Source organism: Aptenodytes forsteri, unplaced genomic scaffold, assembly GCF_000699145.1.
Source record: "Aptenodytes forsteri isolate BGI_AS27 unplaced genomic scaffold, ASM69914v1 Scaffold349, whole genome shotgun sequence".
Lineage (NCBI taxonomy): Eukaryota > Metazoa > Chordata > Aves > Sphenisciformes > Spheniscidae > Aptenodytes > Aptenodytes forsteri.
Window position 1 is genome coordinate 1,099,940 of NW_008794452.1, and position 10,778 is coordinate 1,110,717.

Sequence of the window (10,778 nt, forward strand, 5' to 3'; positions counted from 1 at the left end):
TGGTGGTGTGCGCCGCCGCTCAGGTGAGGTGTGATGGCTCCTGCGGCCCCGGCACGGGTGTCGCCGTGGCCCCCACGGGGCTTTTCGCCCCCTCGGGCGGCGGGCAGCAGCGCACCGCCCTTCCTGCCCTAGGGAGAAATCGTTTCCAGGAATTGAGGGGCTGCCGAGGCAGGAAATCCTGCGGGGCCCTGTGAGGGGAGCGGCCGGGGGGGGGCCGGGCTCGGGCGTCCCCGCAGCAGGGAGGTCCCCTGTCCCCCTCTTCAGTATGACTAGCAAGGACACATGCATGATGAAATGTTGAATCCAATTGCGGGATCAGGGTCTGTATGTTTCTATGGAGTGTGTATACTTATGTGTTTAACATTTCTGTCTGCTGAGTAAATCACACTGCACGGTTCACCTCAGTTTCCCCACAAAGAATTCTCATGCTGAGTTGTAGCTAAAAAGCAACGTTAAGCCCATTTTCCTACCAGGATGCTTCCCATTTACACTGTCCTCCGGGCGTCTGACCTCTGTATCAATAGTACACTAACAGAACTCTTTAAAGAGAACAATAGTGGGAAGTCATAAGTAATCCAGAGCCGTACGGTATTTAAAAGGGTTGTAGAGCATATTGCTGAAATGCTTAGGTAAAGTTTGGGGAATGGCCCAGTAGCCTGGTATTGAAGGAATTCTCTGCTTACTCAGTGTCTTGGACTTGATTTTCCGCCCTGGGCCTTTCTGTTTGTGGGTTCAGGAGGAGTTTGGAGGACTGTGGAGACCAGGTACTCAGCCTTTGTGCAGTTGCCAGTACTTCATGTCACTCAGCAGTGACATTTAATGTTGGTTATGGAGAGTTTCTGACAACGTAGCTCTTCTAGGCTAAAGAAAAAGTGATACAGGGCCTAAAGACAGCAGGAGCTGGCAGTATTGCAGGTAGAGGCAGGCTGGGCTTGCTGTTAAAATGCTCTCCTATTTGAATGGCAGAGAATCAAGCATCCGGTTTAGAACTAATGAATCTAGCCCCCTGATCATGAAAACCAGAAGAAAAGTGGGGTTCGTTGAATTTGCTTTCTTCTTTTGATGATTTTTATTTCATGTGCTTTCCTGTGGAGTCACGAAGGCCCGAACTTTACCTGCTGTATACTGTATCAATACTGCTGTATACATGCATACTGTGTAAATACATGCTGTGTCAATATGCTGAACTGTGCAGCAGGGTGAATTAGCCTGTGTGGAACTCCATGCTGTTGTGGATAGACTGCCTTCAGCACGTAAATCATCGGTTTAGAGTACTGCCAAGCACTGGCATACGCTGTGCTTTAACTTTGTAAAGGAAATGTGGGAGGATAATCACAGGATTCCAGGAGCTGGGCCTTTAAAATAAATGACACTTGGTATTGTGAGCCCCTCGTTAAGGGAACAAAAAGAAAAAGTGTTAACAGCTTGGCTAAATTTTAAGATTTTGAATAAATCCTGAAAGAGAATGACCTTTGTTGCATGTGTGGTACCAAGGGCAAAGAAAGACTGCTGGGCCATAGTTACTCCCTAGGAATGGAAGGATTATTTTGTTTGGGAAGAGTTTATTCAGAGTTCTGGTAACTCATATTTAGAGCCCCAGTGAGGAAGCCTCCACAGTGCTTCCACAGCATTTGCGTGCAGAAGTGTATAGTTGTGCAATTTCTATTAGTACAAACAAACTGCCTAAATTCCTGTAACTTGTGCTGGAAACACACTATCGTTTGCAAGGCGATTGGAGCAGACAGCTGAGCTCACAAGGTTATCATCTGCATCTGTTCAGGAGACAGCCTCAAACCTTGTATTGGCTAACATTTTTAGCTCTGCTAAGTAAACCCACATGAGATAAAAGTCAACCCACGCAACAGGTTATAGAGTTCGCTTTAAATCAGCTGCATTTTGTGAACATTGAATGACTTGCTTCTATTTCATACATTTCCTTTAACACTTCAAAATGAGTTTAGGTTGTGTGAAAGGTTCTTGACTGACAGTTTTGGAAATTGAACTCCCATGTTTAATCCCAGACTGGGTTCAGCACAAGGAAGCTTCTCAATGCTACCAGGGAGGAAACTTTGCTAGGCTGGGGACAGTCCCATTCACTTACTTTCTCATGCCAGCAAAGGCAGGATTTCCTATTTCTTCGCTGACCTGTAGTCACTGGGTCTAGGATATTTTTGTTATATTAAAACTATGCCTTGGATACTAAGACTGCATGTTTAATTCAGAAAAAGCAAGTATTTATTAAGTCATCTGCTTTTTAAAGTATGATTATTCTGTTTCAGCCTTAAATTAGTTAGGCAGTAGTATGGAAAGCTAATGGTCTTTACAGCACACTTGCTCTGTTTTCACCAACTTCGATTTCATGTCTTTATTGATTTTTGTAAACAAATTCACTTATGCCTTTAAGATGCAGCTTCTTTTTGTGCAAAATTGCAGGTGTTGAAGCTATAAGCAGAGATGGAGAGTGTGATATTATCCTTCAAAGTGCATATGGAATAGATGAGGAGAAGCTGTGTAAGTTCTAGGCTTTCAGGAATGGATGCCAAAGTATTTTATTAAATTTGCTGTTAAGAATAATTGTTGGCTGACAGTTGTGTAACTTTTATGACAATATCTTTTGAACCCAGTCATAAGACAGACTGATACCAGTCATGATGTCAAGAATGTGATTACATTGCTCCACATTCACAGAAGATACTGTGGTGACAAAAATATTTATGGTTGTGAGTCTTTTTATTGTTGCACCATTGTACATGAGCTGCAGTTACATTATTCTGACTATTCTGACTATATTAGCTCCAGGTGACTCATGTCTTCCATTATACATCTGAGTTCTTAAAGGATAATAGATTTGGGAGAGGCTTTTGTTCTGCAGAAAAGTGATACAAAATCTGTTCTGTGATGGTTGGTGCATTTGTCCTCTTCAGCACGCACTAAACGTATAGGATGGAGTTAGACTGCCTGAACTTTCTGAAAGTCCTAGCACCTGTTTTCAAACAGTGCCTGGAAGCATTAGGTCTCACTGACGGTTAATAGAGCGTAGGCCTTTGTGCTGTGGTGGAATAGGGAGTGTTCGTGCACTCAGTTCTGCTAACTGAGCTGTGGTGACAAGGGAGGTCATATAGGAGGTGGCGATGAGCGGGTCGGGGAAGTAATGTTCCTGGCCTTTCCAGCTAGGCCTGGAAGCCAATGGGTCATGCTACAATTTATTGAGATGTTTTTAATATTTTACCCTCTATTGTCACAAATAGATGCTTTTGATACTTTACTCTCTATTGTCTTAGGGTTGTGGCTGTGGTTACTGTAGACCTTTGCTGCCATGTCGGACAGGAACAGGCTTCAGATAGTGGCATTGCATTGTTGAGTATTCTCTGACTCTGCCCACAGCCTCCAGCAGGCTGTGGCCAGCTCTGGCTTACCAAATTCCTTGTCATTTGGTATTAGGGCAGGTGGAACTCCTGTTCTCCACACCTCTGTGTGGCAAAGATTGTACTGGCGTTGTGGCTGCTGCTTTGTCCCAAGAGACATCAGAATCACAGTGATTTAGCTACTGAGGGCTTCCAGAGCCTTTCTTGAAGGCCTTATTATGGCTTTAAGCTGTAATACAACAAATCATTCCAGAGTAGTGAGAGGTTTTAGTTCTTTCCTACAAGGCTTTGGCAAGCCCACACCTAAAACACTATACATAGTTCAGTGGGAGTTGTGAGCAGAGCAACAGCTGAATAAAATGTCAGAAGGCATGCTATAAACTTTTGCTGAAGGTTTACGTCATCTTTATAGGCTGTTATAAACATAATATGCTAAACACTGAAACAATCACCACTGTGAATCACTTTGTGTTCATACTAGACAAATCTTCTACGTAAGACTGGTGGAGGTTTGTCTGGGTAAAGAGAGTGGCTTGGAAACTACGTGAGAGAGAAGGGATTTCACTGGCAGATTGTTGTAACAGTGAAATATTTTAGCTTGAGCAGAAATATTAGTTAGGTTGTGGAAATGCCAAATCTATAATATACAAAAGTCATGCAGAGGGAATCCATTCCTAATTTTGGCAAACCTACGTGAAGCTCCCATTGCTTTGGGGCTCAGAAATAGCAGGATTGAAATGACAGCAGAATTCCTGAGGTCTAGTGGTTCTAACAAATAAACTTTTGTTAACTCTGCTTTGACAGACAGTCTCTGTTTATCCAGCATCACTCAAAGTGGTGTCCTCGTACAGCTCCTTCTTTTTAAATAAAAAAGCTTATAACCAGGTTGGACAAACCTATGAAGAATACACTCCAAAGAACACTGGAAAGAGCAATAGTGCTATGGAAGGAGGATAGAGAAGACAAACCTTTTCCCTCATTAATTTCCACAGTTTCATTAAACACAGTCAATGAATACATTTAGCCACACCCAACTAGTCTTTTGGAAAGCACAAAATTCAGCAAGGAAAGCTTATATGACTTTATAATTAAACAAAATTGATCCAGGCAAAAACGGATCATAAAGTAATGTAGAACGTTAAACTGTCTGAAGCTTATCCATCCTCATGTTCAGATGTAAAACTGAGACAGAGCAAGAACTGACCAAAAATTCCTATTCTATCCTATCCTATCCTATCCTATCCTATCCTATCCTATCCTTTTTCTACGCTGTAACTACAGAGCTCAGGGATGGGTTTACTATGGGGAAGGAGAAGGGGCTAAGTCCCTCCATTTGTGTGGGGCTGTGTGCTCCTGCAATGTTTGGTAGAAGGATTGTGTCCGTATAGTATTCCTCTGCCTAGCCTGAGTTGCAGAATTTAATTCCTGCTTGAAACCAAGGTGGATTGCAACAATGCATACTGTGTGCAGTTGTTTACTCTGCCAATACAGAGGACTTGCACCAATGTAGCTGCATTCCTAGCAAATCCTCAGTGTAACAAGCCAAGGCCTGTGATACCACCTGGACTTAGGTCTCAGCAACCTTTCACCATAACCTTTCACCATGCAGTGAATGTGAAATGCTACCAAACTAGAACAGCACAGTTTTACTCTGCTTTGGAAAGCTTAAGTGATGAGAGGTAAGTAATGGAGAGCAGGCCCATAGTGAATTAAATGCTGGTTAGCTGAAAACATACATTGGACTTAATCAAATTACTTGTTTGCTGGCACAAATTCTTCTGGTGACCATCAGTTTCCAAGAAAAAGATACAATTTTATCACCCTTCCTAAGTTTAGCACAATTCAAATGTCAAATTGTTTTGTGCGCCTTCACTCCTGATCTTGAAGTCTGGGACCAGCGAGGAAGATGAGAATGAGCACACTACCTCCAACACTTACCATCTAGGACCAAACTCCTCTTGTGTAATATGTGTGGGAGTCTCTCATAAGCATCACTCTCACATAAGCATAATTTTTGTAGTGGCTGTATACATCAGTTCAAATGCTGGTTGCTGTAAAAGAACTATGGTGCACGTACTGGAGCTGCCATGCTTGCTCCCTCCCACCCCCCATTTAGCCTGTTCATAAATTAGAACGAGCAATTAAGGATATGAAATACGACTTGTTTCTATCCCCACAAATACCGCTCACAGTACCAAAGGACTTTGGCCAAAACAAGCCAGTCTGTATAATTACAGGAAAAACAGTGCCTTCTGATGTCTCAGATTACGATGTGCATGCAAAAATGGATACACACATATCTGAAATGGCCGCACTGGCAATTTTGATAGTTCTCAAGCTGGTACAATATGTTATTGTAATTATGTTTAGTTGTTGAGTGTTTGAACCTCATGTAAACATCCTTTTCCAGACTTAGTAATAGGCTACCGTCCATAAAAGGAAATTTAACTATAAATAGTATTTCTTCTTGCCGTTTAATCTGCTTGCTGTCTGGTTTCACTTCTTTGTTCTGTCTCCCATTTATCAGCTAAAATAAAATGTAGGTGTTTATAAAATTTTTCAACACAAGTTTTTGCTTTTAAAAAGGCCCAAAACCAAACCTCAAGTTTATGTACTACCTTCTGCCATGGGCTGTACGTATCGGGGTTCCTCAAAAACCAAAGCCAACACAGCACAAAGCCATCTCTGAGAAGGCAGAAGACCTGAGTGTGGAGTAGGCCTTCTCCTTTGCTGCACGTGCAGTTGGAATCCCTAATTTGCCATTAGCTTATGAGACTCTAACAGTAGCGTTTGGTTGAGAAATCACCTTGCAGTGCATCACCAGGCTATGACCAGTGGAGACCAGAGTTGTCTCACTGTAAATAAGAAATGTCTGCTACAATGGCAGTTTCAGTAAACAGCCCTTGTGTATGGATTCAGATTCTGACCTCTTTGTTCTAGCAAGATGTTGGATCAGATGAATGCCTCCAAATGGTCTGGATTTTAATTGTTTGTGGAGCTGGAGAGCAAAGGAGGATCAAGAAAGAGGGTTATGATTCTTGTATTACCTCTACATTTGAAGATTGTGGTATACTGCATGAGAAAACTTTCAGATTTTCTCTGTGTGTTTTCCAACAGGAGAGGTATTGAAAAGATGCCAGATGCATTTAAATGAACCTATTAAAAATATAACAAAATTTGAAAATATGGAGAAAAAGGGAAAATGAGTATTACTTTCAAATTTTCAGATTTACATTTTAATGGAAATAATTAAGTAAATAATGCCAAACTTGTATTTCATCTGTGAAGAGCTTCACTTGGGCTGGATATGTCTTGATAGCCATAGAAAGGTCGTTTTCTGAATACATAACTAGCTCCTGTAAACATTGCATACCGTGCTTGGAGATTAAAAAAGAAAAAGCATGAAGACGTTTTTAGTACAGATAGAAAATTTTGGCAACTTCCTGTGTTTTGTTACCAAGTACTTACTCTTTTCAGACTGAGTGCATATGCCACTAAACTCAAGAAAGTTTTCCATTGTCCTTAATGAGATCAATCACTGTCAAAGCTCCATCACTGTTTCTAGATATTGATTGCTACTCTGCTAGAACTTTCAGGAACCACCAGAATGTTTGAAGAATCATAGTTTGAAATATTCCAGGAAAATTCAGATGCTTTGAAATCTGAGAAAGGTACAGACCAGTTGGTGTAGACAATGTTGTTATTGTTATTTAACTACCAGCTCTTAAGCAGGTGCACTAAAGTAAACTTTCAACAGTTTGTAAAGAGTTAACATACGTCTTCATAAGTACTTAATATTTTGGTTGAGCCATTACAGTTATAACCACTGATAATACTTTTTTGTCCACGACATGCTTAAAACATATATTAATCATTCGCTGAACTTTTGAATATTATGTATTTCTATATAGTTCAGAAACTATGAACTATTTTGGTTTTCTTTTAAGGATTCTATAAATTTAGTGATAAATTTCTGAAATATTTTTGCCCCTCCAATTACAGTCTATTATGAAGAACACCACCTTTAATTTCTCTGTTCCTTGTCCAGTAGACCTCCAAGCACAAATGTTGCCATTTGACTGACATACAGAGTTTAGAAATATTTCCTAATGTCTCACCAACCTGAGTTTTGAAAACTTCTTGACAACTTCTGAAAAAAATTATTGACAGTATTTCCATGTTCTGAAACTGCAGAACAACATTTATGATGTGACTCACTATTTGTACCCTGGAACTTGTCAGTGGTTAGGGTTAACACAATCCACCAGCACTAGAAGGGATCAACTGATGCTTGTGTCTCTCAACACAAGTATGCACCATTTCGTTCAGCTGGGACGGTACACAAAACCACTAGCTGATACACAGAAGATACAGGGGAAACTGAAGAATCAAATCTGGCCACAAATTCTGAAACAGCAAAATAATCTAAAAGAAGAGTCCTGCCAGTTTAGATGACAGCAGCTGGAGTTGCTAAGAGAAGTTGTTACAAGTTATCTGCATAAACCTCAGTTATTCTCAATTTCCCTAAAGAAAACTTCTGAGACACAAGGCCGGTGGGGAGGGTTTAAGGCTGTCAGTGCATCTTCAATAAACAGTCAGACTTCCAGCTTCAGGGTTGAAGGCCTGGCAACCCTCGTACTACAGTCACCAGCGGAGCCTACAGGGCATCAAGATTCAGTTCCATCAAAAGGGATTTGAACTTGCAGCTGTACAGTGACACGCACTTTCCCTACCTAGTACAGAGAAGGAGCACTTCTGCAGGGTCTTATTTTAAGACTACTCATCAGCAGGTCATAGACCATGTTACTGGTAGCAAGTCAGTTACAAGGACCTACCCTACCAAGTAAGTCATAGATAGGAAATCAGTGTCAGTACTTCTGACTGTAGAAAGTTTCCTTCCTTTCCACCCCTGAATCTATTTTGGCTCTTTGAAAGATAACATGGCAATCTGTCCTGTCATCTGTTCTATCATATCACTTCTACTGTTACATATTGTGGCTCCGAAGAACAGAAAATACAGTGGAAAAACTTGACAAAATCCATAGTTAAAAGCCAGGTTATTTTTAAATTTTGGGGTTGTTTTGTGGAAAATATATGACTTCTTAATTTTTTAGGCTGAAGCTGATCCTGAGGTAAAAAAAGCTGTAGCCTCAGTGACATGATTGGCTTTCTGAATTATTTGTCAAGGGCATTTATATTTTGGTATTAATCTGGGCCATTAGAAAGAGAACTAAGTAGTTTGTGATTGGCCACTGTAAAATTGATTAATAAAGCACATACATTCATCTGAAAACGTTTGAGTTCTTAGGCTGTATTTCTGAGCTTTCAAGCACTCTTGTTAATTATTCATTGATAATTGATCCTGCTGGGAATTAAAAGCAAGGAGCACTGCTAACTGGATAGTGAGAATAATATGGATTCATATCTACTTTTTAGTGGCAGAATGAGACAATGAAAGTGAAAAAGCCCATGGCACGAATTGGTGGAAATCTGAGAAATTCTGTAGCATGGAGATTTTTTGTCTGGAATGAGTATCTTTGGTAAACTCAATGTCTTCAGCAGTTGCTGTATCACATGCCTGGAAAACAGAGCTGTCATTTTTGCAACTAGAAGGCTACCAGGAAAGGAAGTAAGTGAGCATTTTTGTGGATCTGCCAGGACACCTTGTCTAGTTTATGTCTCTCTCTTGAATTACAAATAGTTCTGTGAGTAGTAGGACTGAGGAAGATCCAATTTCACATTTGCATCTTCTGGGGATCTAATAGTGTCTGCACCATGACCAAAATTTTCCCCACAGTTGGGATATTCATTGGCTGAAATTGGCTAGATATTACAATGGGACTGGGTGTGTGCACATAAAGAAAGTGTCATGCCGTAAGAGTAATTGTTTTTTAAGGGATTCTTTTCTTACTAGCCTGGTTTTCTGTAAAATATGCTGTGTCTTACTTCTCTGCTGTGCAATGGATTGGGGCTTCTGAACTAAAGCCCTTTTTTTTTGTCCCCTGGTATAATGCAGCAGCAGCAGCAGCCTGCCAAATAGTTTAGGTATCAATAAGGGTATTGCCATAGGCTCAAATTGCCATTAGCTCAAATGCTGTTTTGGGCCAATGTGGTTACATTGCTTTTGGTTCTGGGGCAGGGTAGGCTTCCTGGCTATGTGTGGTGCTCATCTCTTGTCCATGTTCTGTGGGAATAACTGGCCCGTTCTTAGGGCCTTTATTTATGCTGATGCACAGTTACAGGCATTGTCTCAGCCCTAACATATTTAGCAGAACAGCTTCCTTAAGGAAAGATTTACCAATATGAATAAATGAAATACATTGAGTTTGTAAGAATTCATACCCAGACTTTACAAATGAGGTGTGATCAAGTCACTGTGGGTTGAAGGTAAAATAAGGTGTATCATATGCTGTTTAGCAACACCTGCATATATGGAACATTTCAGTTCAGTTCATTTTAAGCCCTGTACTTACTTTGCTGCCTCACTGTTCGCTTTTTCCGTACCTGCAAATCATAGGGTGACTGTTTGAAGAAGATCACGTGTCTCAGAGTGTGTGGGTGAATGGAAGGTTAAACATTTTGACTGGCATTCAGGTGAGTCTTGTGCAATCAATCTCAGTGATACCATACTCAGTCAAAAGAGTTGACAGTCATGGGGAGAAGAAAAGGGAGGGGGAAGGTGAAGGCGAGGCTCTTGAATGTGTCTTCCAATGTTGCATTAGAAAAAAAAGACCTGGGCTTTGATTCTTAGCTGCAGCTGGGTCCCTAGCAGGTATGAGGATGGGCTGAGTGCTCGTCCAATTGTTCAGGAAGCCAAGGGCTGGAACCCAGAATCTCTCTGTTCATACTGTTCCTGAGGTGGCAGGCAGATGGTCAGAGCTGGGACCTTGCCTGTATCCTGTAAAATAGTGACTGTTTCCTTGCATCATCATAGAAGGGCCAGATATATTTGCTTTATGCATTTCATACTTGTGTAGCAAAGCAAGAGAGTTTAACAAGAAAGAAAATCTGGTCCTTTGTCTGCAGTAAGATGCTGAAATGTGTCAAAAATTTTGATGTTCATAAATACACAAGATAGCCAATGTTTAGATAGTCCAAAGATGATGATAAGGGTGATTTAGAGATTCTTTTCAGCATGGAACTCGGGGTTTAATGGGCCAGTTCTAGCAATGATATCCACACAAGTATCATTGTACAGTAGTTAAAAGAAATTAGTTTAAACCTTAAGCTGGGAAGCAGAGAACCTCTTTGCATTCTTCTTCAGTTCCTGTTTCAGTCAATGAAGTGCTCTCAGCATATTGGTAGCTACTTAATGGTTTGCCCAAAGTTCATATTCTTGCCATTACGATTGGAAATCTTTTGTTGTTTATTTTGTATATGATGTTCCTGAGAAGCACTCAGTCAAGTGCACTT